The sequence below is a fragment of the Theobroma cacao genome, chromosome 7 (genome assembly GCF_053813885.1).
Source record: "Theobroma cacao isolate CCN51 chromosome 7, ASM5381388v1, whole genome shotgun sequence".
Classification (NCBI taxonomy): domain Eukaryota; kingdom Viridiplantae; phylum Streptophyta; class Magnoliopsida; order Malvales; family Malvaceae; genus Theobroma; species Theobroma cacao.
The window spans coordinates 12,656,394-12,683,057 of record NC_142645.1 but is presented as its reverse complement, the minus strand read 5'-3'; the positions used below and the strand labels follow the sequence as shown (position 1 = coordinate 12,683,057).

General features: G+C 34.4%; 1 long non-coding RNA gene across 1 annotated transcript; it reads left to right on the top strand.

Moving 5' to 3' along the window:
• Positions 1-8,610: 8,610 nt before the first annotated feature.
• On the top strand, positions 8,611-10,493 carry LOC148761706 (uncharacterized). Its single transcript, XR_016027650.1, has 3 exons — positions 8,611-8,733; positions 9,383-9,466; positions 10,302-10,493. It is a non-coding gene; the product is annotated as an uncharacterized LOC148761706 (long non-coding RNA).
• The last annotated feature ends 16,171 nt before the right edge of the window (positions 10,494-26,664 follow it).

Genomic DNA, 26,664 nt, shown 5'->3' with positions numbered 1-26,664 from the left:
GATTTGAGGTTTAGAAGTGAAAAATTTTAATTTCGGTATAATTTGGAGTAAAAGGGTAAAATGGTAATTTTACCATTCGAAATCGAAAATTTAATTTTTTGAAAGGATTTTGATCAAATTTAATTATTTGGAGTGTGAAATGAGTATGAGGAGTGAAAATTATGCATTATGGAAAATTTTCAATTTTTAGGGTAAAAATGTAATTTTTGAAAAGTTCGGGGGCAAAAGTGTAATTTTGAAAAATTTGCTCCACCAAAACTTTGGAAAAATCTGGAAATTTCACTTAAGACTTGGATAAGTCAAAGGGAATGCATGGTGAAAAAAATAGGACAAGTGGATGGCTAGAAAAAAAAATGAATTAATAAAATATTTAAAATATGAATAAAATAATATTATTTCATTAAACAATAAAAAGGCAAAAAAAAAAAATCAGCCCACCCATTCTTCTTCTTCAACATTCGGCCAAGCAAGAAACAAGAGAGAGAAAGGAGAAAACAAAACCCTAGAGAGAGAAAATCAAAGAAAAAGTATGAATTTTCAAGGAAATTAAGTGAAAAAGGTGAGATTTTTTCTATTAAGCTTGAGTTTTCTTATTCCCAAGCATTTCTCTTTATTTTCCATGATTAAATTACATGTTTTCATGATGAATTCAATTCTGAAAAAATGGGTTAGGAGAGAGAAAGTTGTTGGATTTATTTGATTTTAATTTATGTTAGTGTTTTTAGTTAGTTTAGCATATTTAGAAACAAAACAACAAGAAAAGAATTTATTTTCTCCCCCAACCATTAATGGCTGAATTTACCATGTAGTGAGTGAGGATGAGTTTGATTTTATTCTAGGAGAATTGGTTAAGGAATGATGAATTATGAGCCTAGAAAAATAATGGGAATTTTCGGAGCAAAAATACGAATTTTTACCCACTAGGGGTATTTTCGTAATTTGTTGTTGGGACTGATAATTTGCACCACACTGAGGGACATTAAGTTAATTTGGGTGCAATTGAGGTATAGAAACTGAAAAGAATTAAATTGGAGTTTAAACGGACCCGTTAGGAATTTAATCGGGTGATAAGACGAATTAGGCCAATACCGGGTTTAAATAGTTACTAGTGCATTTTTGCATTCCATATCATGCATTGGTAATCTAAATTAGTTTAATTTTGATTTAGTACCAACTTGGTGAAACTCTCGATTTTGTATTGTGTCAAGGTGGTGAGTCATCCGATAAAGGCAAGGAAATTGCATCCGAGGACCAGTAGACAGAGTGCTTCGAAAGTCTGCATTCTAGACATTGTGAGTAAACTTACTGTCATTTTAATTATCTAGGGTGGTTTTTAAATGCTTTCATGAATTCTATGGAAAAAGGAATTTAAAAAGATAAATTTTCATGTTTTATGAATAAATGAGTTTCAATGAAATTAAATTATAAATTGTTTTGAAATTAATAGTGATTTTGAAAAATAGAGTACACGGAGACTGTTAATTGTGGCAATTTGATTGTTTAAATTAACTGGCTTATGATAAATCGAGCATGATTGGCTAGTTGGCAATTGTATTGAAATGCGAATTGTTTGGTTACCTTGAAAAACTACGAATTACAAAATTGCCATATCATGTTATTGAGTTTTATTATATGGTGGATTATATATTAATTAATCACTGCAGTAGGGGGTTTCTGTGGACCAGCCTTTTAGAGGGGCACGGTAAACCCCATTATATTCTTACCTCGAACGGAGAGGCGCGTAGGGTATCTCCTGGGGTAAAGTTTAGGGTTCACTTCACGCTAAACCACCACGTGAGGGGGAACTCAGCCAACGCCAAGGAACGGCTATGTTTTCAAAACAAAAACATGATTTATGTGAAATGTGAATTTTAATAGCCTTGGCGATCTCGGTAGGATGCCTCGGCCAAGGTGTCCCCGAGAATGGATTTATGGCACAAGCCTAGATTTTTATGAGATTCATAAGCCTCTTTACGTGTTTTGAACAAAATGTGTTCTAATGCTATAACCCAGTTTATGATGATTTACTTTATTGTCTCCATGTACTCAACTCTAGATGTTTATGATGATGTTTGTTTACTCATTGGGATTTTATAATCTCACCACCCTCCTTTCCACCCATTTCAGGTTCAGTATAGACTGTAGATAGCTGATCTCATCGAGGACTACAGTGGGATCTGCATTTTCCAAACCGTAGGTTCACAGTCCTCTTTATTTTTGTTTATTCGGGGGCACTCTTGTTATTGTAAATTAAATTAAATATTTTGGCTTACTGTATTTAAGTATGTATAAATTTATTTAACTTTTACGTTATAAAAATTATTCACGTATAACTCTATAAATATTGTTTTATAAGAAAATAGAATATTTTACTTAATATTTCTTTTATTTTCTTATTATATTCAAATAACCATAATTTCGTTTTAAATGAAGATTTTAGACTTTTAAACTCATTTTGAATATGAATTGTGTGTTTTGTACTTGTATATTACGTTTTAGCCAGTTTTAAAATTTTTGAGAAAAATGACCAAAATACCCTTGTGAGACGAAAAATTAATATTTTATTTGTTTAGAGTTGGAAACAGCTTAAAATATTTTAGAACACGATATTTGACAATGGTTGCTCACAAGGGAACAGAGAAACTGATAGTAAAGCCTTGCGGGGTTTCGGGTTGACATTCCGAGCAATAAGTGTCTACCGGGACACCGCGACGGTTGTCACGGGCTCGAGGGGAGTACCGGGTCGTGACAATTCGATTGGTATCAGAGCTTTTGGTTTTCAAGATCAAAGTTTTTAGTTTTAAAGTTGTTTTAAATATTTACAATATCAGTGTGGCCCCGGATTAAGTTAAGTTAGGTTAGGTTGAATAGAATGCATGCATTTGCATATAGAGCCTAAGGTTACCTAAACTTGCTCGTATTTTTTTTTTATAGATTATAATGCCTCCTCGACGCGGACGCCCACCTCTCACTAGATCGGTTGGGAGGGGAAGAGGTCGTTCCCAACGTCATCAGCCAGATACAGTAGAGGAGGAATCAGCTGCATCTACCATTCGGGCAGCACCTGCTGCTGAGCAGGCCGATAGTCCTCCACATCCTCCATCTCCTTAGCCACCTACTGGTATTCCCGCCATGCCTACTGAGGCAGCACAGGCATTGGCAGCTTTCTTTGCAGCAATAGCTGGTCAAGCTCAGACTGGTCAAGTTCCACCTGTAGTGCCTCCAGCTACTCCTTTAGTTCCACCACCAATACAGGATGTATCCATTTCCAAGAAGCTGAAGGAGGCTAGGCAATTGGGTTGTGTATCTTTCACTGGTGAGTTGGATGCCACTGTGGCAAAGGACTGGATTAATCAGGTGTCCGAGACTCTTTCTGATATGGGATTAGATGATGACATGAAGTTGATGGTGGCTACGAGATTATTAGAGAAGAGGGCTCGTACTTGGTGGAATTCGGTGAAGTCCCGTTCCGCTACTCCTCAGACATGGTCCGATTTTCTCAGGGAATTCGATGGTCAGTATTTCACTTATTTCCATCAAAAAGAAAAGAAGAGAGAATTTCTGAGTTTGAAACAAGGAAATCTAACTGTAGAGGAGTACGAGACTCGTTTTAACGAGTTGATGTTATATGTGCCGGATCTGGTGAAATCTGAGCAGGATCAAGCCAGCTATTTCGAGGAAGGGCTCCGTAATGAGATCAGAGAGCGAATGACAGTGATTGGTAGGGAGCCACATAAGGAGGTGGTACAGATGGCTTTACGGGCTGAGAAGCTCGCGACTGAGAATAGAAGGATTCGGACTGAGTTTGCAAAAAGGAGGAATCCTGGTATGTCTTCTAGTCAGCCAGTAAAAAGAGGCAAGGACTCAGCGACTTCAGGGAGCACTACTTCTGTTTTCGTGACATCTCCTCGACCTCCATTTCCACCATCACAGCAGAGACCTTCGAGGTTTAGCAGATCTGCTATGACTGGTTCTGGGAAGAGTCTCGGAGGTTCTGACAGATGCAGAAATTGTGGGAATTATCATAGTGGGCTATGTAGAGGGCCAACAAGATGTTTCCAATGTGGACAGACGGGTCACATTAGGAGTAATTGCCCACAGTTAGGACGAGCCACTGTAGCTGCATCATCTCCACCAGCTCGCACAGATATACAGAGGAGAGATTCTTCTGGGTTACCACCGAGACAGGGAGTAGCCATACGGTCTGGTGTGGAGAGTAATACCCCGTCACATCCGCCTTCGAGACCACAGACTCGTACCGCGACAAGAGTTTTTGCTCTAACAGAAGATGAGGCACGAGTCCGACCTGGAGCAGTGACAGGTACTATGTCTTTATTTGATAAAGATGCTTATGTTTTGATAGATTCTGGCTCAGATAGATCTTATGTGAGTACGACATTTGCATCAATTACTGATAGAAACCTGTCACCATTAGAGGAAGAAATTGTAGTGCATACCCCTCTAGGAGAACAGTTGATTAGAAATACTTGTTATAGAGACTGTGGGGTAAGGGTAGGTGAGGATGAATTTAGGGGTGACTTAATTCCTCTAGAGATCTTGGATTTTGATTTAATATTAGGTATGGACTGGTTAACTGCACATCGGGCGAACGTGGATTATTTCCGAAAAGAAGTTGTTCTTCGAAATTCGGAGGGAGCAGAGATTGTGTTTGTAGGGGAACGTCGAGTATTACCATCTTGTGTAATCTCGGCCATCAAAGCTTCAAAATTAGTGCAAAAAGGGTATTCGACTTATTTGGCATACGTGATCGATACTTCAAAGGGGGAACCTAAGTTAGAGGATGTCCCAATAGTAAGTGAGTTTCCTGAAGTATTTCCTGATGATTTACCGGGACTACCTCCTAATCGAGAGCTTGAGTTCCCTATTGATTTACTTCCGGGTACCGCACCTATTTCTATTCCTCCATATAGAATGGCTCCAGCAGAGTTGAAGGAACTGAAAGCCCAGTTGCAAGATTTGGTGGATAAAGGTTTCATTCGCCCTAGCATTTCTCCTTGGGGAGCACCAGTCCTATTTGTAAAGAAGAATGATGGCACTCTTCGATTGTGTATTGATTACCGTCAGCTGAACCGAGTGACCATCAAGAATAAATACCCTTTACCCCGGATAGATGATCTTTTTGATCAATTACGAGGTGCTATGGTATTCTCTAAGATTGATTTGAGATCTGGGTACTATCAGTTGAGGATTAAGGAGCAGGATGTACCTAAGACCGCCTTCAGGACGCGTTATGGGCATTATGAGTTTCTGGTGATGCCGTTTGGTTTGACTAATGCCCCGACAGTTTTTTTGGATCTTATGAACAGGGTGTTCCATCCATACTTGGATAAGTTTGTGATAGTATTCATCGATGACATCCTGGTTTATTCGAAGAATGATGATGAACATGCTGCCCATTTGCGCATTGTGTTGCAAACTTTGCGCGAGAGACAACTCTATGCCAAGTTCTCTAAATGTGAATTCTGGTTGAAGGAAGTGGTTTTCTTGGGACATGTGGTGTCCGGAGCTGGAATTTATGTCGATCCCAAGAAGATTGAGGCAATCTTGCAATGGGAGCAACCGAGAACGGTAACTGAGATTCGTAGTTTCCTTGGCTTAGTCGGTTATTACCGGAGATTTGTTCAGGGATTTTCTTTGATAGCTGCTCCTCTGACTCGTTTGACTCGTAAAGGAGTTAAGTATGAGTGGGATGATGTTTGTGAGAATCGATTTCAGGAGCTAAAGAACCGGTTAACCTCCGCTCCCGTTTTAACACTTCCTGTTAGTGGAAAAGAATTTGTGGTATATAGCGATGCATCTAAGTTGGGATTAGGGTGTGTGTTGATGCAGGATGAGAAAGTAATAGCTTATGCTTCTCGACAGTTGAAGAAGCACGAGACGAATTACCCTACTCGTGACTTGGAGTTAGCAGCAGTAGTATTCGCATTGAAGATTTGAAGACATTATTTATATGGTAAGCGTTGTCGGATTTTTTCTGATCATAAAAGTTTGAAGTATTTGCTCACCCAGAAAGAGCTTAACTTGAGACAGAGACGATGGTTGGAGTTGATTAAGGATTATGACTTAGTGATTGATTATCATCCGGGAAAAGCAAATGTTGTAGCGGATGCTTTAAGTCGTAAATCCTCATCGTCGTTAGCAACACTTCGGAGTTCTTATTTTTCGATGTTACTTGAGATGAAATCTCTAGGGATCCAGTTGAATAATGGTGAGGATGGAACCCTACTTGCTAGTTTCGTCGTGAGACCTTCATTGTTGAATCAGATCAGAGAATTGCAGAAATCTGATGATTGGTTGAAACAGGAAGTTCAAAAGCTGCAAGATGGAAAAGCTAGTGAGTTTAGACTCAGCGATGATGGTACTTTGATGCTTAGAGACCGAATTTGTGTCCCTAAGGATGATCAGTTGAGACGAGCTATTTTGGAGGAAGCTCATTCTTCCACCTACGCTTTACATCCCGGAAGCACCAAGATGTATCGGACTATTAAAGAAAGTTATTGGTGGCCGGGTATGAAACGAGACATAGCAGAGTTTGTAGCGAAATGTCTCACATGCCAACAGATCAAGGCGGAGCATCAAAAACCGTCAGGTACTCTTCAACCTTTACCGATTCCTGAATGGAAGTGGGAACATGTGACTATGGACTTTGTATTGGGTTTGCCGCGGACACAAAGTGGGAAGGATGCTATTTGGGTGATTGTGGATAGATTGACTAAGTCCACCCATTTCTTGGCTATCCATAGCACGTATTCTATTGAGAGGCTGGCAAGACTTTATATAGATGAGATTGTGAGATTACACGGAGTCCCAGTTTCTATTGTGTCAGATCGAGACCCTCGATTTACTTCTCAATTTTGGCCGAAATTTCAAGAAGCTCTTGGAACTAAATTGAGATTTAGTACTGCCTTTCATCCACAGACAGATGGTCAATCTGAGAGAACTATTCAGACCTTGAAGGATATGTTACGGGCTTGTGTCATTGACTTTATCGAGAGTTGGGACAGACACTTGCCATTGGTGGAGTTTGCTTATAATAACAGTTTTCAGTCTAGTATTGGGATGGCACCATACGAGGCTTTGTATGGAAGGAAATGCCGAACTCCGCTCTGTTGGGATGAAGTAGGTGAGAGGAAATTGGTGAATGTGGAATTGATTGATTTGACAAACGATAAGGTCAAAGTTATCCGAGAGCGATTAAAGACAGCTCAAGATAGGCAGAAGAATTATTCGGATAAACGAAGGAAAGATTTGGAGTTTGAAATCGACGATAAAGTTTTTCTTAAGGTTTCTCCTTGGAAAGGTAATAATTTGAAATTTCCAAGTATTAAATCTTATTTGATTATACTATTGTGATAATTTGTGGTATTTATTGGATGATGAAAGGTGTGATTCGATTCGCGAAGAGGGGAAAGCTCAATCCAAGATACATTGGACCTTTTCGTATCATTGAAAGGATTGGGCCAGTGGCTTACAGACTTGAATTACCCCCAGAGTTAGATCGGATTCATAATGTCTTCCATGTCTCGATGTTGAAAAAGTATGTTCCCGATCCCTCTCACATTTCAGAGACACCTCCCATTGAGTTGCATGAGGATTTGAAGTTCGAGGTGAAGCCTGTACGTATTCTAGATCGAAAGGATCGAGTGCTAAGGAACAAGAGCATTCCAATGGTGAAAGTATTGTGGAAGAATGCTCGAATGGAGGAGATGACGTGGGAAGTCGAGAGCCAGATGAGAAACCAATATCCACATCTTTTATTCGAATCAGGTAAGTGAAATTTTGAGGTCAAAATTTTATTTTAAGGGGGGTAGTGCTGTAAAGCCCGACCTTATAAAATATTATTCATGACTTACATGTGATGATAGCATGATTGCATGCTAGGAGAGTCCCAAAAAATTTACAAAAGTCGGTATTGTACCTAGAGGTACAACAAAGTTTATTTAATCCTCGAACTAGATCAAATAGGAATTTTAAGGTGAGATTAGGAGTTTCACAGTTCATGAATGACTTAAAATGGCAATTTGGAGTTTGAGGATCAATTTGGAGTCAAATCGGAATTTTCACTAACTAGGGGCAAAATTGTCATTTGCCACCTTGGGACAAAATGGAAATTTTTAGAAAAGATTTTTGGCCCCATTTGACTTATTGGAGTAAGATTTGAGGTTTAGAAGTGAAAAATTTTAATTTCGGTATAATTTGGAGTAAAAGGGTAAAATGGTAATTTTACCATTCGAAATCGAAAATTTAATTTTTTGAAAGGATTTTGATCAAATTTAATTATTTGGAGTGTGAAATGAGTATGAGGAGTGAAAATTATGCATTATGGAAAATTTTCAATTTTTGGGGTAAAAATGTAATTTTTGAAAAGTTCGGGGGCAAAAGTGTAATTTTGAAAAATTTGCTCCACCAAAACTTTGGAAAAATCTGGAAATTTCACTTAAGACTTGTATAAGTCAAAGGGAATGCATGGTGAAAAAAATAGGAAAAGTGGATGGCTAGAAAAAAAAATGAATTAATAAAATATTTAAAATATGAATAAAATAATATTATTTCATTAAACAATAAAAAGGCAAAAAAAAAAATCAGCCCACCCATTCTTCTTCTTCAACATTCGGCCAAGCAAGAAACAAGAGAGAGAAAGGAGAAAACAAAACCCTAGAGAGAGAAAATCAAAGAAAAAGTATGAATTTTCAAGGAAATTAAGTGAAAAAGGTGAGATTTTTTCTATTAAGCTTGAGTTTTCTTATTCCCAAGCATTTCTCTTTATTTTCCATGATTAAATTACATGTTTTCATGATGAATTCAATTCTGAAAAAATGGGTTAGGAGAGAGAAAGTTGTTGGATTTATTTGATTTTAATTTATGTTAGTGTTTTTAGTTAGTTTAGCATATTTAGAAACAAAACAACAAGAAAAGAATTTATTTTCTCCCCCAACCATTAATGGCTGAATTTACCATGTAGTGAGTGAGGATGAGTTTGATTTTATTCTAGGAGAATTGGTTAAGGAATGATGAATTATGAGCCTAGAAAAATAATGGGAATTTTCGGAGCAAAAATACGAATTTTTACCCACTAGGGGTATTTTCGTAATTTGTTGTTGGGACTGATAATTTGCACCACACTGAGGGACATTAAGTTAATTTGGGTGCAATTGAGGTATAGAAACTGAAAAGAATTAAATTGGAGTTTAAACGGACCCGTTAGGAATTTAATCGGGTGATAAGACGAATTAGGCCAATACCGGGTTTAAATAGTTACTAGTGCATTTTTGCATTCCATATCATGCATTGGTAATCTAAATTAGTTTAATTTTGATTTAGTACCAACTTGGTGAAACTCTCGATTTTGTATTGTGTCAAGGTGGTGAGTCCTCCGATAAAGGCAAGGAAATTGCATCCGAGGACCAGTAGACAGAGTGCTTCGAAAGTCTGCATTCTAGACATTGTGAGTAAACTTACTGTCATTTTAATTATCTAGGGTGGTTTTTAAATGCTTTCATGAATTCTATGGAAAAAGGAATTTAAAAAGATAAATTTTCATGTTTTATGAATAAATGAGTTTCAATGAAATTAAATTATAAATTGTTTTGAAATTAATAGTGATTTTGAAAAATAGAGTACACGGAGACTGTTAATTGTGGCAATTTGATTGTTTAAATTAACTGGCTTATGATAAATCGAGCATGATTGGCTAGTTGGCAATTGTATTGAAATGCGAATTGTTTGGTTACCTTGAAAAACTACGAATTACAAAATTGCCATATCATGTTATTGAGTTTTATTATATGGTGGATTATATATTAATTAATCACTGCAGTAGGGGGTTTCTGTGGACCAGCCTTTTAGAGGGGCACGGTAAACCCCATTATATTCTTACCTCGAACGGAGAGGCGCGTAGGGTATCTCCTGGGGTAAAGTTTAGGGTTCACTTCACGCTAAACCACCACGTGAGGGGGAACTCAGCCAACGCCAAGGAACGGCTATGTTTTCAAAACAAAAACATGATTTATGTGAAATGTGAATTTTAATAGCCTTGGCGATCTCGGTAGGATGCCTCGGCCAAGGTGTCCCCGAGAATGGATTTATGGCACAAGCCTAGATTTTTATGAGATTCATAAGCCTCTTTACGTGTTTTGAACAAAATGTGTTCTAATGCTATAACCCAGTTTATGATGATTTACTTTATTGTCTCCATGTACTCAACTCTAGATGTTTATGATGATGTTTGTTTACTCATTGGGATTTTATAATCTCACCACCCTCATTTCCACCCATTTCAGGTTCAGTATAGACTGTAGATAGCTGATCTCATCGAGGACTACAGTGGGATCTGCATTTTCCAAACCGTAGGTTCACAGTCCTCTTTATTTTTGTTTATTCGGGGGCACTCTTGTTATTGTAAATTAAATTAAATATTTTGGCTTACTGTATTTAAGTATGTATAAATATATTTAACTTTTACGTTATAAAAATTATTCACGTATAACTCTATAAATATTGTTTTATAAGAAAATAGAATATTTTACTTAATATTTCTTTTATTTTCTTATTATATTCAAATAACCATAATTTCGTTTTAAATGAAGATTTTAGACTTTTAAACTCATTTTGAATATGAATTGTGTGTTTTGTACTTGTATATTACGTTTTAGCCAGTTTTAAAATTTTTGAGAAAAATGACCAAAATACCCTTGCGAGACGAAAAATTAATATTTTATTTGTTTAAAGTTGGAAACAGCTTAAAATATTTTAGAACACGATATTTGACAATGGTTGCTCACAAGGGAACAGAGAAACTGATAGTAAAGCCTTGCGGGGTTTCGGGTTGACATTCCGAGCAATAAGTGTCTACCGGGACACCGCGGCGGTTGTCACGGGCTCGAGGGGAGTACCGGGTCGTGACAGTATGTGTCTGGCATTCGATAGTAATCCCTTTTATTGTAAATGTCTCCGCTGGAAGTCATGGGTCCTTTTGTATTGTGAATACAATCTAACAATGTGAATATGTGTATGCAATGTAAATTGCTAAATACATGACTGGTATAGTGCATGTATATTATTATCGATAATGCCATTGTGTTTTGGCTATGTTTACACTCGAGAAAAGGTGCGTGTGTATGCATGATATAATAAATTTGTTAAGCAAAGGTAAATGCTGTAAAGCCCGACCTTATAAAATACTATTCATGACTTACATGTGATGATAGCATGATTGCATGCGAGGAGAGTCCCGAAAAATTTACAAAAGTTGGTATTGTACCTAGAGGTACAACAAAGTTTATTTAATCCTCGAACTAGATCAAATAGGAATTTTAAAGTGAGATTAAGAGTTTCACAGTTCATGGATGACTTAAAATGGTAATTTGGAGTTTGAGGATCAATTTGGAGTCAAATAGGAATTTTCACTAACTAGGGGTAAAATGGTCATTTTCCACTTGGGGACAAAATGAGAATTTTAGAAAAGAATTTTTTGGCCCCATTTGACTTATTGGAGTATAATTTGACTTATTGAAGTATGATTTGAGGTTTAGAAGTGAAAAATTTTAATTTCGGTATAATTTGGAGTATAAGGGTAAAATGGTAATTTTGCCACCTCAGGGGCAAAATTGTAATTTTCCACCACCAGGATATTTTTTCCAGCACATGGTCTTCCTTTGTCTTCATCTTTGACCCTTGACTAAACATGTGGTGGAGATAAAATGTTTAAATTTTTAAAATTTTAAAAACGGGCCAATGACATGATGCCATGTGTCATGCCTTTATTAATTTATTATTTTCCTTTTTAAAAGGCACAAAATCAGCCCATCTTCCACCCCATGGCCGGCCAAACCAGCAAGAAGAGAGAGAAAACAAAAACAAAACCCTAGAGAGAGAAAATCAAAGAAAAAGTGTGAATTTTCAAGGAAATTAAGTGAAAAATGTGAGATTTTTTCTATTAAGCTTGAGTTTTCTTATTCCCAAGCATTTCTCTTTATTTTTCATGATTAAATTACATGTTTTCATGATGAATTCAATTCTGGAAAAATGGGTTAGGAGAGAGAAAGTTGTTGGATTTATTTGATTTTAATTTATGTTAGTGTTTTTAGTTAGTTTAGCATATTTAGAAACAAAACAACAAGAAAAGAATTTATTTTCTCCCCCAACCATTAATGGCTGAATTTACCATGTAGTGAGTGAGGATGAGTTTGATTTTATTCTAGGAGAATTGGTTAAGGAATAATGAATTATGAGCCTAGAAAAATAATGGGAATTTTCGGAGCAAAAATACGAATTTTTACCCATTAGGGGTATTTTCGTAATTTGCTGTTGGGACTGATAATTTGCACCACACTGAGGGACATTAAGTTAATTTGGGTGCAATTGAGGTATAGAAACTGAAAAGAATTAAATTGGAGTTTAAACGGACCCGTTAGGAATTTAATCGGGTGATAAGACGAATTAGGCCAATACCGAGTTTAGATAGTTACCAGTGCATTTTTGCATCCCATATCATGCATTGGTAGTCTAAATTAGTTTAATTTTGATTTAGTACCAACTTGGTAAAACTCTCGATTTTGTACGGTGTCAAGGTGGTGAGTCCTCCGATAAAGGCAAGGAAATTGCATCCGAGGACCAGTAGACAGAGTGCTTCGAAAGTCTGCATTCTAGACATTGTGAGTAAACTTACTGTCATTTTAATTATCTAGGGTGGTTTTTAGATGCTTTCATGAATTCTATGGAAAAAGAAATTTAAAAAGATAAATTTTCATGTTTTATGAATAAATGAGTTTCAATGAAATTAAATTATAAATTGTTTTGAAATTAATAGTGATTTTGAAAAATAGAGTACACGGAGACTGTTAATTGTGGCAATTTGATTGTTTAAATTAACTGGCTTATGATAAATCGAGCATGATTGGCTAGTTGGCAATTGTATTGAAATGCGAATTGTTTGGTTACCTTGAAAAACTACGAATTACAAAATTGCCATATCATGTTATTGAGTTTTATTATATGGTGGATTATATATTAATTAATCACTGTAGTAGGGGGTTTCTGTGGACCAGCCTTTTAGAGGGGCACGGTAAACCCCATTGTATTCTTACCTCGAATGGAGAGGCGCGTAGGGTATCTCCTGGGGTAAAGTTTAGGGTTCACTTCACGCTAAACTACCACGTGAGGGGGAACTCAGCCAACGCCAAGGAACGGCTATGTTTTCAAAACAAAAACATGATTTATGTGAAATGTGAATTTTAATAGCCTTGGCGGTCTCGGTAGAATGCCTCGGCCAAGGTGTCCCCGAGAATGGATTTATGGCACAAGCCTAGATTTTTATGAGATTCATAAGCCTTTTTACGTATTTTGAACGAGATGTGTTCTAATTGTATAACCCAGTTTATGATGATTTACTTTATTGTCTCCATGTATTCAACTCTAGATGTTTATGATGATGTCTGTTTACTTATTGGGATTTTATAATCTCACCACCCTCATTTCCACCCATTTCAGGTTCAGTATAGACTGTAGATAGCTGATCTCATCGAGGACTACAGTGGGATCTGCATTTTCCAAACCGTAGGTTCACAGTCCTCTTTACTTTTGTTTATTCGGGGGCATTCTTGTTATTGTAAATTAAATTAAATATTTTGGCTTACTGTATCTAAGTATGTATAAATTTATTTAGCTTTTACGCTATAAAAATTATTCACGTATAAGTCTATAAATATTGTTTTATAAGAAAATAGAATATTTTACTTAATATTTCTTTTATTTTCTTATTATATTCAAATAACCATAATTTCGTTTTAAATGAAGATTTTAGACTTTTAAACTCATTTTGAATATGAATTGTGTGTTTTGTACTTGTATATTACGTTTTAGCCAGTTTCGAAATTTTTGAGAAAAATGACCAAATTACCCCTGTGAGACGAAAAATTAATATTTTATTTGTTTAAAGTTGGAAACAGCTTAAAATCTTTTAGAACACGATATTTGACAATGGTTGCTCACAAGGGAACAGAGAAACTGATAGTAAAGCCTTGCGGGGTTTCGGGTTGACATTCCGGGCAATAAGTGTCTACCGGGACACCGCGGCGGTTGTCACGGGCTCGAGGGGAGTACCGGGTCATGACAAAATGGATAGGCTTGCTTGGGCTTAGTGAGTTATGCTCATTGAGCTCATGCGCCGGTCATGGCCCGGGAAATTGGGTCGTGACAATAGGAGAATACAACAAGCCTGGATTGAGAAGCAAAGGAAAAAGTCTCAGGACGAGGAAAACCCGGAAGAGGATCTTTAGGAGGACTCGGAGTAGAATTTTTCGATAAGATCAGATTAAGATGATGATCCCAAGGACATGTAATATTTTTGTAGGATTTTACACTACCTGAACTCTAAGTAGATGTTGTGTAAAAGAGATAATAATTATCTGTACAAAAAAGTAAAAGAAGTTTGTCTTTTAAAGTATAGGACTATAATGTATTATAAAATGGCTGTTTAAGTAACTGAAGGTATATGGGAATCTTTAGTATGATAGAGATAAATTGGTAATATAATTATTGAGGAAGGTTATAGAAAGAAGCAATAAGGTTATAAATGACATTCGGAATGGATAATGTGATTACGTTAATGATTGTAATTTAAGCATGAAGGGGATTATTCAGTGATGCTATGACATTATGAGGTAATAGTTGGGCACAAATATAATCAAATGAAGTTAAATTATGGAATATGGGGAATATAAAATTTTGATTCAGTAAGGATTGCGAGAATAAAGTGAGGAGGAAGCTGGGCTGTTTTCATAGTTAATTATACCGAAAGTCAATAAGATTATTGGAGTATAAGACAAAGAAGATAATTGGATAGGGATGACAATAAATTTGAGAAAAGTTGTAGATAGTAAGCAACTTATGTGTGGAGTGGTATATGTATCATGAATTTATTACACTGTATGGAAATGATGTTATGAGGTGGAATTTTATGAACGTTGATAAAAGTCAAAAGATGACATGAGATGAATGTATTAATCTGGCTTAGTGTGTATGACAAGAAAATAGAAGGTACCTATACTTATGGAACTCATGATATATATCTAAAAGGGAAACCACAGGTTGAGAATGATTGATGTGGTGACTTTGAATGCAGACAAATAGCTTTGATGAGAAAATTTCTAATAGCTACAGTGCTTCAACATTGACTGTTCAACGCTGTAATGCTTCGAATACCTCACGCCTATGATGCATGAGTAAGATGGGAGTGACACGATAATGAGCTTACAAATTGAATTTTGGTTGTCGGTCATTGTGTTTTGTTATCAGGGAGTCTTAAATATTCTGGAGAATGTTTACGCAAATGAATTGAAAAACTTCTTTATTGACTTGTATATGGGTATATAATTAAAAGAAAAAAATTGAGAGATTCTTGAGATAACTATATTGAGATGAGATACCAAGTAATGAAAGTGTGAAGGAAGAATTACGAGACTGGTCTAGAAAATCAGTTTATATAGAATATCATTACGAGAATTTGTAATATCTGTTTTGATTCAGTAAAATGACAAGGGTTAGTAACAAATGAGGCTAATTGTGTGGCACCCTAGAAACCTATGAAGATGAGTTAGGGATTGAATGAATGAGTACGTATTTATATACCTTTAAGATTAAGTGTTTTAGGAATACATAAACATCTTTGAGAAGAGATTCTAATCATACACAGCAAGTATGAAACGTAAAATTTTTAAAACTTGCTGAGAAGCCTAACGACTAAATCACAAGTTAAGGGATCACATGATATGAGAAGGAAATACTCAAGAGAAGTTTTGCTCTAGATCTCGTTAAAGCAAGCACTAAGTTATGTGATTATAAAAAGGAAGCTGTAAGCTGAGAGTGATATTAGTATTAATATTGAAAAATACTTAAGGAGAATCTAGTTTTAAGTTTTACAATTTCAAGTACAATTTATAAATTGGTTAAGGAAGAATGATGTTATGTTCATATGAAGGAGTGGAACAAAGGATGATAGAAGTTGACTCTGAAAATGAAGTCAGATAATGAAACTTTTCTAATATATTATGGAAATTGGAATTCGAAAATGCTTAAGGCATACATGATTCAAATGGGTTCGAGTCTTAAGTGACAAATCAATATCGTAATGCAAGAAAGATACAAGGTAATATAGAGGCATGAAAGATGATTAAGGACAAAAGGATGACTCTTAGGAATTGTGGTATTGCATGAGATGCAATGATCAAGTTAAGATAAATCTTTGAGGCATCAATAGGATTATAAAGCATACACGCATAATAGATTATAATTCAATGGAGATGACATTGTGATGAATGATATATAGTATAAGGAAACTCAAACATATGGTTGGAATTGATATGAATGATATGAAGTTATACACAAGTATAATAAGAAGGTTGACATGCACTATAAGAATTATTATATTGAAACTAGGATTGGGATACGGATGAATAAAGGGGGAATGTAGTCCAAGGCATGTGAACACATGGATTCCTATATATAAAGAGAGATGTTGACATTTGAAAATGCATGTATCTATGTATATATGAAATTGATAATTTTACTAACTAAAGTGAAGAATGGTTATCAGTAATTGGGAGATTTTGAAATAGTGTCCAGAGAGGTCAGTGAGCTAAAGTGTTAACGAACATGTAATGAACGATTAAAGTTATGAATGACTTTGAAGGTAAACCTTGGATTGTTTAAGTTCTTAATGGAACTCTAATAAAGGAAGGGTATGCACCAGTATAAGATGGATGAATCAAGGTTGAGAAATTTGGTACGGAGCGAATTAATAAAATGATGATTAGGTATACATAAGTAAGTATGATATGTGATCGAATTCAGTATAATTGAGGTGAAGTTATGGTTCAAATTTAATAATGGTGATAAAGGCATGCTTAGTGTCTCAATATAAGAGATCATGGTTATGAAAAGTATTACTGATCCAGTTCCAAAGGATGATAAGTGCCATAAATAAAGCATTTAATTGAACTGAAGGTGAACGAGGTGAATAAATTGAATGCCCCTATAGAAGGAACAAGGAGTAGGATCATAGAAGGAGATTGATAACGCAACATCGACAGGAATTCGAGGACAAATTCTATTTAAGTGGGGGAGATTGAAATACCCCATACTTTGATATGATGATAAATAAAGTTGAGCGAATGCAAATTGAAGTCAATTAAAATGTTTAAAAGTGATAAGAGACGAAAGGAGTAGTTTAGGATAAAATATTTCGCAAGTGAGAAAATAATAATAAAATAATAATAATTTTATCGGAGGAGAATTTGTGAGATAAAAGGTGATTCGGAAGTCAAGTGAGGCATAATAAGGTATTTCAGGTACCAAGGAGACAAGATAAAATTTTTAAAATATTAATATTTAGCTGGATGTCGAAATCAGTCATGAAGAAGGATCATATGGTTGATCCAAGTGGGGCAGAAGATGACAAGCCCGACTCTATAAAAATATTTGTCATGACATACATGTGGTGGATAGCATGTTTGCATGCTAAGAGAGTCCCGAAAAAAATTTACAAAAGTCGGTATTGTACCTAGAGGTACAACAAAGTTGAGTTAAACCTCGAACTAGATCAAATTGAGAATTTACGATGAAATTAAGAATTTTAAAGTCCCAGAATGGTTTAATATGGTGATTCAGAGTTCGAGGATCAATTTGGAGTCAAACCGAAATTTTCGCTATCTAGGGGTAAAATGGTCATTTGCCACTTGGGGACAAAATGGGAATTTTTAGAAAAGATTTTTGGCCCCATATGACTTATTGGAGTAAGATTTAAGGTTTAGAAGTGAAAAATTTTAATTTCGGTATAATTTGGAGTAAAAGGGTAAAATGGTAATTTTGCCACCCGAAATAAAAAATTTAATTTTTGAAAGGATTTTGATCAAATTTAATTATTTGGAGTGTGAAATGAGTATCAGGAGTGAAAATTATGCATTATGGCAAATTTTCAATTTTTGGGGTAAAATGTAATTTTTGAAAAGTTCAGGGGCAAAAGTGTAATTTTGAAAAACTTACTCCACCAAAACATTGGAAAAATCTGAAAATTTCACTTAAGACTTGGATAAGTCAAAGGGAATGCATGGTGGAAAAAGTAGGACAAGTGGATGGCTAGAAAAAAAAAGAATTAATAAAAGATTCAAAATATGAATAAAATAATATTATTTCATTAAACTAATAAAAAAGGCATAAAAAAATCAGCCCATAACCCATTCTTCTTCTTCAACATTCGGCCAAGCAAGAAACAAGAGAGAGAAAGGAGAAAATAAAACCCTAGCCAAGAAATTTAAAGGGAAAATAGGTGGAAATTCAAAAATCAAGTGAAAAAAGGTAACATTTCTTAAATTTGTCTTGTGCTTTACCTTTCCCATGCATTTCCCATCATTTTCCATGGTTGAATCATGTGATTTGAGGATGAATTCAATTCTGAAAAATGGGTTAGGAGAGAGAAAGTTGTTAGATTAATTTGATTTTGAGCTATGCTAGTGTTTAGTGTTAGTTGAGCATGTTTATGAGCAAAACAACAAGAAAAATATTTATCTTCTCCATGAATTTCTTTAGGCCGAATCTAGCCAATGGTATGTGAGGATGAGGTTGACTTTATTTTAAGAGAATTGGGTGAAAAAATGATGAATTATGAGGTTGGAAATTAAATGGGAATTTTTGGTGCAATAAATTGAAATTTTTACCCACTAGGGGTAAAAGCGTAATTTATAGTCTGGACTGATAAATTGGATGAAATTCACAGTCATTGAGGTATTGTGGATATAATTGGATAATTGAAATTGAAATGGATGGAATTGGAGTTGAATTGGGGATTTTAGGAATTTATATCGTGTATAGGCGAGTTAGGTCGGACACCGCAATTAAGCGATTGTCTAGACATTTCAAATCCTATCTAGTGCATACGCATGGATAAGAGCCTGAAATAATTTATGATAAATTGACACAATTTATTGAATTTTGTATCATGGATTATGGATAGGTGGTGAGTTAATTGTTTCGGGTAAGAGACTGCACTCGAGGGCGGAAGATAGGAGTATTTCTACTCCTAATACTGTGAGTAAACTTATTATCATCTTAATTATCTAGAGTAGTTTTATACAATTGTGTGATTTTATGGAAAATTAGTTTAAATGGTAAATTGCTATGTTTTAGGAGAAATTGTGATTTTATAAAATGATTTTATAAATTTTCTGGAAAATTGAATATTGGTTTTCAAAATAGAGTAATTGGAGACTGCCTGCTTGTGTTGCAAATTTATGGTTTTGAATTGAATGGCTTATGACAATAAATAAGCATCAATGGCTAAACTGATTTTGGTGTTAGAATTATTTATACTGTGTATTCAGCCTTGAGAGGCTGGGTTGCGATAAATTGCCATGTCATGCTAGAATGAATTTTATTGATTGGTGGATTATATATTAATTATTCACTGCAGAAGGGGTTCCGTGGACCAGCCTATTAGAGGGGCACGGTAAACTCCAGTATATTCTTACCCCGAACGGAGAGACGCGTAAGGTATCTCCTGGGGTAAAGCTTAGGGTTCACTTCACGCTAAACCACCACGTGAAGGGGAACTCAGCCAACGCTAAGGAACGGCTGTATTTTTCTCAAACTAAAAATATATTTTAAGTGTATACGAAATTTTAACAGCTTTGGCGGACTCAGTTGGATGCCCTGCGCAAGGTATCACCGAGTATGAGTTTTGGCACGAGCCAAAGTTTTAAGAAATTCATAAGCCAAGTTGATTACTCGATTTTTATGGATTGATTTTATTTGGTTGAAATGAACTAAAAGGTAATGAAATTACAGTATGATGACTTATTTTAATTGTCTCCATTTACTCGGCTTTAGATACTTTAGATGGTATCTGTTTACTCACTAGGATTATAAAATCTCACTCCTTCTTTCTATACATTTTTCAAGCTCAGGACAGTTTGTAGATAGTCGATTAGGACGAGAACTAAGCTCGGAACTACATTATAGAAAGTAAGAGTTCACAGTCTTACATTCTCTTGGTCAATTGGGGCCCACGTGTCATTACAAATCAAAACTTATATTTTGGTTATCTGTATTTCTATTCATACAATTTTTACTTTACTTCATGTGCGAAAAATTATTTACGAATATTTCTATGAAAATTTATTTTATGAGAAAATAGAATATTTTATTTATTATTTTTGAATAGTACTAGTTGTTAACAATTTACTTTCAAATGAACGTTTTAGATACTTAATTTGTTTTTAAATCATTAAATATATATTTTCTGCTTACCTACTACATTTTTAGCAAGTTTTGAGATTTTTGACGAAAAATTACGAAAATGCCCCTATGAGCAAGAAAATAATATTTTATTATTCTTATTTGACAATGACTTATGATTTTTTTTAAATGCGAGATTTAATAACTGTTGCTCACCGAGGAGATGCGGAAGTTGATGCTAAGCCTTTTGGGGTTTCGATCGGCATTCGGGGTGAAGAATGTCTGTCGAGGCCTCGCGGCGATTGTCATGGGTCCAATAGGGAGTTCTGGGTCGTGACATATATAATATAGAAAATTATATTAAGAAATGAAAATAAAATATATATTATTATAATAAAAAATGAAAATGAAAAATATGACATTAAAAATATATTTAAGAGTTGATATTATATAAAAATTAACAAAAAAGTACAAGTACATTAAACTTGCATTTTAATACATGGGGATAATTATGAGAAATTGATATTACATTCTTAGTAAAGTACTTGTAACCAAATGCTGTAATATTATCTTCCCTGCATTTTAATCATTACTTTGTTTATATACCAAATATTGCAATGCCATCTTCCCTACAATCACATTACATTTTAAGATATCAAATGCCACCAAATTATTTTGTTGCTTTCTTTTCATTTGAATGTATTCCAAAAGAAAGGCAACTTGTAGCCACATGGTCCACACCAAACCTTTTTTTCTCTTCTTCTTTTTTTGTTCTCCAACTCTGATTCTAGGTTTTCCTTGATTTCACCGATTATTCTCACCTATTATTTTACTATTTCTTCTCTTCTTCTTCTTCCTATCTGATTATTTCACTCATATTCCAAAAAAACCCAAAAACTCTAACCCTAAAAGCCTTCTCTTCTAATCTGGTGATGCCATGGTTGATTTTACATGTTATTATAATTCAAAGATTGGATGTTAATTGTCAAGCCCGACCTTATAAAATACTTTCCATGTCATTCATATGATTGACAATATGCTTGCATACTTGGAAAACCCCGAAAGAAAAATCGTTAAAAGACGACAATGTACCAAATGGTACAATTAAGTTAATTTAAGCTTCGAACTAGATCAAATAGAGAATTTAAAATGAAATTAAGAATATTAAAGTCCTAGAATGGTTTAATATGGTGATTTGGAGTTTGAGGATCAATTTAGAGTCAAAACGAAATTTTTACTGTCTAGGGGTAAAATGGTCATTTGCCACCTAGGGACACAATGGAAATTTTTAGAAAAGAATTTTTTTTTTGGACCCATTTGACTTATTGGAGTATAATTTGAGGGTTTGGCAGTGAAAAAGTTTAATTCCAGTGATTTCTAGAGTGTAGGGGCAAAATCGTAATTTTACCACCCGCTAACAAAATTTAAGATTTTGAGAGAATTTAGATCAAATTTGACAAATTGGATAATGGTATGAGTATAAGGGATGAAACATATGTCTATGGGCAATTTTTCAGTTTTTGAGACAAAAATGTAATTTTTGACTTTTACGGGGGCAAAAGTGTAAATTTTAAAAATTACTCCACCAAGACTTTGGATAAGTCTGAGAATTTTATCTAAGCTATGGATATGTGGGACAAGTGTATGGTGAAAATTTGGAAACAATTGGATGGCTAGAATTTAAGGAATTAATAAAATATTAAAAAAATAAATAAAATAATATTATATTATTTTAGCCATTAAAAAGGTCAAAATTCCAGAATTCTCATCTTCTTCAGCCGTCCAAACCAGGGGAGAAAAGGGGGAAAAAAACAAATAAGAACCCTACCTGCAAATTTGGAAAAAATCAAGAGAAATCAAGAAATCAAGCATTAAAAAGGTAAATTTCATTGATTTTCCTTGTGATTTTCACTACCCATGCATTTTTTTCTCATTTCCATGCAAAATTAGAAAGTGGGTATGGACACCCATGCTGGCCAAACCTCCATGGATGAGTTTTGAGCTTGATTTTTTGTTGATTATAATTGAATTAAGTGATTTTAGTTAAATTATATTGACATATAGCAAAAATAAGCTAGAGATATAATTTTCTCCCATTGAAACCCATTATGCTGAATTTTCTAGGGGAATATTGGCTGCTGATCTTGATGTTTATTTGAGGAATTATGATGAATAATGATTAATTATGAGCCTAGAAAAATAATGGAAATTTTCGGAGTAAAAATACAAATTTTTACCCACTAGGGGTATTTTCGTAATTTACTATCAGGACTAATAATTTGCACCACACTGAGGGACATTAAGTCAATTTGGGTGCAATTGAGGTATAGAAAATGAAAAAAATTAATTTGGAGTTTAAACGGACCCATATATCGATTTATCGGGTAAAAGACCGAAATAGGCTAACACTGCGTTTAGGAAAAAATTTAGACATTTTTGCATTCCATATCAAGCATTAGTAGTCTAAGTTAGTTTAATTTCAATTTAGTACCAATGTGGTGAATTTCTTGATTTTGTACTGTGTCAAGGTGGTGAGTCCTCCGATAAAGGCAAGGGAATTGCACTAGAGGACCAGTAGTCTGAGTATTTCGAAAATCTCCACTCTAGACACAGTGAGTAACCTTACCATCATTTTAATTATCTAAAGTATGTTTTTATTCGGTTTTGGTGAATTTTATGAAAATGAGTTCAAATAGTAAATTTTTATGTTTTGTAAACAAAATGAGTTTAAATGAAAATATTTTATAAATTGTCTTGAAACGAAATAACGATTTTGAAAATAGAGTAATTGGAGACCACTGATAAGTTGTAAATTTAAAATTGAATTAATGGCTTATGTTATTGTATTGGCATGATTGGTTGGGCTGTGTTTTTTATGAATTGTATGAATTGCTTTATTTTACCCTTGCAGGATGGGTAGTAATATATTAGCCCTGTCATGCTGTCAAAATTTTATTGTATGGTGGGTTTGACCTGCTGCAATGGGCAGAGTTCTGTGGACTAGCCTATTAGAGGGGCACGGAATCCTGTTATATTTTTACCTCGGTTGGAGAGGCGAGTAGGGTAACTCCCGAGGTATAACTTTAAAGTTCACTTCACGCCAAACCACCATGTGAAGGGGAACTCGGCCAACGCCAAGGAACGACTATGTTTTCAAAATAAAAACATGACTTTCTAATAGTCTTGGCGGACTCAGTTGGGATAGCCCTCGGCCAAGGTATCCTAGATAATTGAGTATGATAATAATTTTTGGCATGAGTCAAGCTTTTTAAGAAATTCATAAGCCATACTGATTACTTGCTTTAAATAAATTGATTTCATTTGGTTGAAATAAGTTGAAAGATGATAAATTACAGTTTGATGAAATATTTTAATAGTCTCTTTTTACTCGACTTTAGATATTTTGAGTGATGTTTGTTTACGCACTGGGATTTTATAATCTCACCACCCTCCTTTTCACCCATTTCAGGCTTAGAATAGATTGTAGATAACTGATATTGGCGAGGATTACAGTTGAACTTGCCACATCCAAAGATTGTAGGTTCATTTCTTTTGATACTTTTGGTCATTCGTGGGCCCACGTGTCAATGTAAATTAAATTCTATACTTTGGTTATCTGTATTACGGTATGTAAGAATTTATTTTGCTTTTACACTATAAAAATTATTTATGCAGTGTTCTTAAAATATCGTTTTATGTGAAAATTGAATATTTTATTTAATATTTTTATTTTATTATAACAGTCATAATTCTATTTTAAACGAATGTTTTAGACATCCAAAATTATTTTTGATTATGAAATATGTGTTTTCCACTTACATACTATATTTTTAAATGATTTTGAGATTTTTGGGATAAATGACCAAAATACCCCTGTGAGACGAAAATTATTATTTTATTTGTTTAAGTTAGAAACAGTTTAAAATCTTTTAGAATGTGGTATTTGGCAATAGTTACCCACAAGGGAAATGAGAAGCTGATATTAAAGCCTTGCGGGGTTCCGGTTGACATTCCGGGTAATGAATGTCGATCGAGAAGTCGCGACGGTTGTCACGGGCTCGATGGGAGTTCCGGGTCGTGACATTAATGATGGATTTTCCAATTTTATGGATGTTATTTATGTTAAATTTTATTATATTTGATGTTATTATTATTTTGTAATAATTGTTTTTATGATTATTGATATTAAATTTGAATAATAAAATTATATTTAATTATAGAGATTTTAATTTAATCATGTTAAATGTGTTAATTGTTTTAGAAAAAAATTGAGTTAATCATTTAATTGTTTTTAACAATTGTGTTATGTTGTATAAAATATAATTTGGCACATTTAATAAATGTGTTAATTGAGTTGTGTCATGTTACATGATTATTAAACATATTTGTGTACATGTTTAAGATTCTGACACAAATAATTATTTGTATCATGATTTTATTTACCTATATAATTATTAATATCTTATATTAACACGACATGATTAAGATACGAAAACACAAATTGCTAGATGTACTCCCAATGCCAAAATTGTTTGAACCAATCTCCCTAAGATGCCCTTCAATTAGATTGTTTGTACTAGCTTTAAGTTTTGAAAGGTGAAGGTCACCAGTGCAACACATTTCTATTTTCTGTCCAAATATAATTAGCATGCCTGCCGAAACTAGTGCGGTAGAAAAGAAATCAACATCTTATTTTGCATTTCCAATGGGACTAAATTGAAAATAACACAAAAAAAAGGGAATCATAGGAAATAATTCACAAATACATGAGACGGAAGCATATGCCACTCGTGTTTTCGACAATTCTCTCTTCCAGAGACACATCTCTAGTGGCTTGACCAAGTCTTGTAGTCGTGAAAATTATGGACTGATAGAAAAGATTGAAGAAATGACTCAATCTTTTCGAGAAAGCTTGAGAGTTATGGCGTAATGTCTCAACAAAAGCATTGGTGTTCTTAAAAACGAGACAGTTACCACAAAGAAAGTTTTAGGAGAATCCATTGCATATTGTCTAACAACCATGTCAAGAGGCAAGAGCAACCTCAAGTAGAGGGAGAGGAGGCAAAAGTCGAAAACAATAAGTAGTCTATGATCCAAAATGGACTAGATTACTATCAGCCTCTTTGAGTTAGAGAAGCACAAAAACAATGCCATGCACCACTCATGGATAGGCTTGCCCCTAAGTAGAATTTTTTGTTAATTTTTAACATTAATGCATTATTTGATATATAATATAAGTTATTTAATATGAATATAAAATTTTCATACAATACGTAACTTTATCAAAAACATTGAAAAGAAAAAGGCAATTATTTATATTAATTTGTCTAAATTTTTTTAAGCCTCAAATATAAGGTATTTTAAAAAATAACTCTCCTCATAATTTTAACTGTTTTTAGTTAAGTTGGACAAAATTACCCTTAATGATGTTACATGTCACGACCCGGTACTCCCCTCGAGCCTGTGACAACCGTCGCGGTGTCCCGGTAGACACTTATTGTCCAGGATGTCAACCCGAAACCCTGCAAGGCTTTACTATCAGTTTCTTTGTTCCCTTGTGAGCAACCATTGTCAAATATTGTGTTCTAAAAGATTTTAAGCTGTTTCCAACTTTAAACAAATAAAATATTATTTTTTGTCTCACAAGGGTATTTTGGTCATTTTTCTCAAAAATTTCGAAACTGGCTAAAACGTAATATACAAGTACAAAACACATAATTCATATTCAAAATGAGTTTAAAAGTCTAAAATCTTCATTTAAAACGAAATTATGGTTAATTGAATATAATAAGAAAATAAAAGAAATATTAAGTAAAATATTCTATTTTCTTATAAAACAATATTTATAGAGTTATACGTGAATAATTTTTATAGCGTAAAAGCTAAATAAATTTATTCATACTTAAATACAGTAAGCCAAAATATTTAATTTAATTTACAATAACAAGAGTGCCTCCGAATAAACAAAAGTAAATAGGACTGTGAACCTACGGTTTGGAAAATGCAGATCTCACTGTAGTCCTCGATGAGATCAGCTATCTACAGTCTATACTGAACCTGAAATGGGTGGAAAGGAGGGTGGTGAGATTATAAAATCCCAATGAGTAAACAGACATCATCATAAACATCTAAAGTTGAGTACATGGAGACAATAAAGTAAATCATCATAAACTGGGTTATACAATTAGAACACATCTCGTTCAAAATACGTAAAAAGGCTTATGAATCTCACAAAAATCTAGGCTTGTGCCATAAATCTATTCTCGGGGACACCTTGGCCGAGGCATCCTACCGAGACCGCCAAGGCTATTAAAATTCACATTTCACATAAATCATATTTTTGTTTTGAAAACATAGCCGTTCTTTGGCGTTGGCTGAGTTCCCCTTCACGTGGTGGTTTGGCGTGAAGTGAAACCT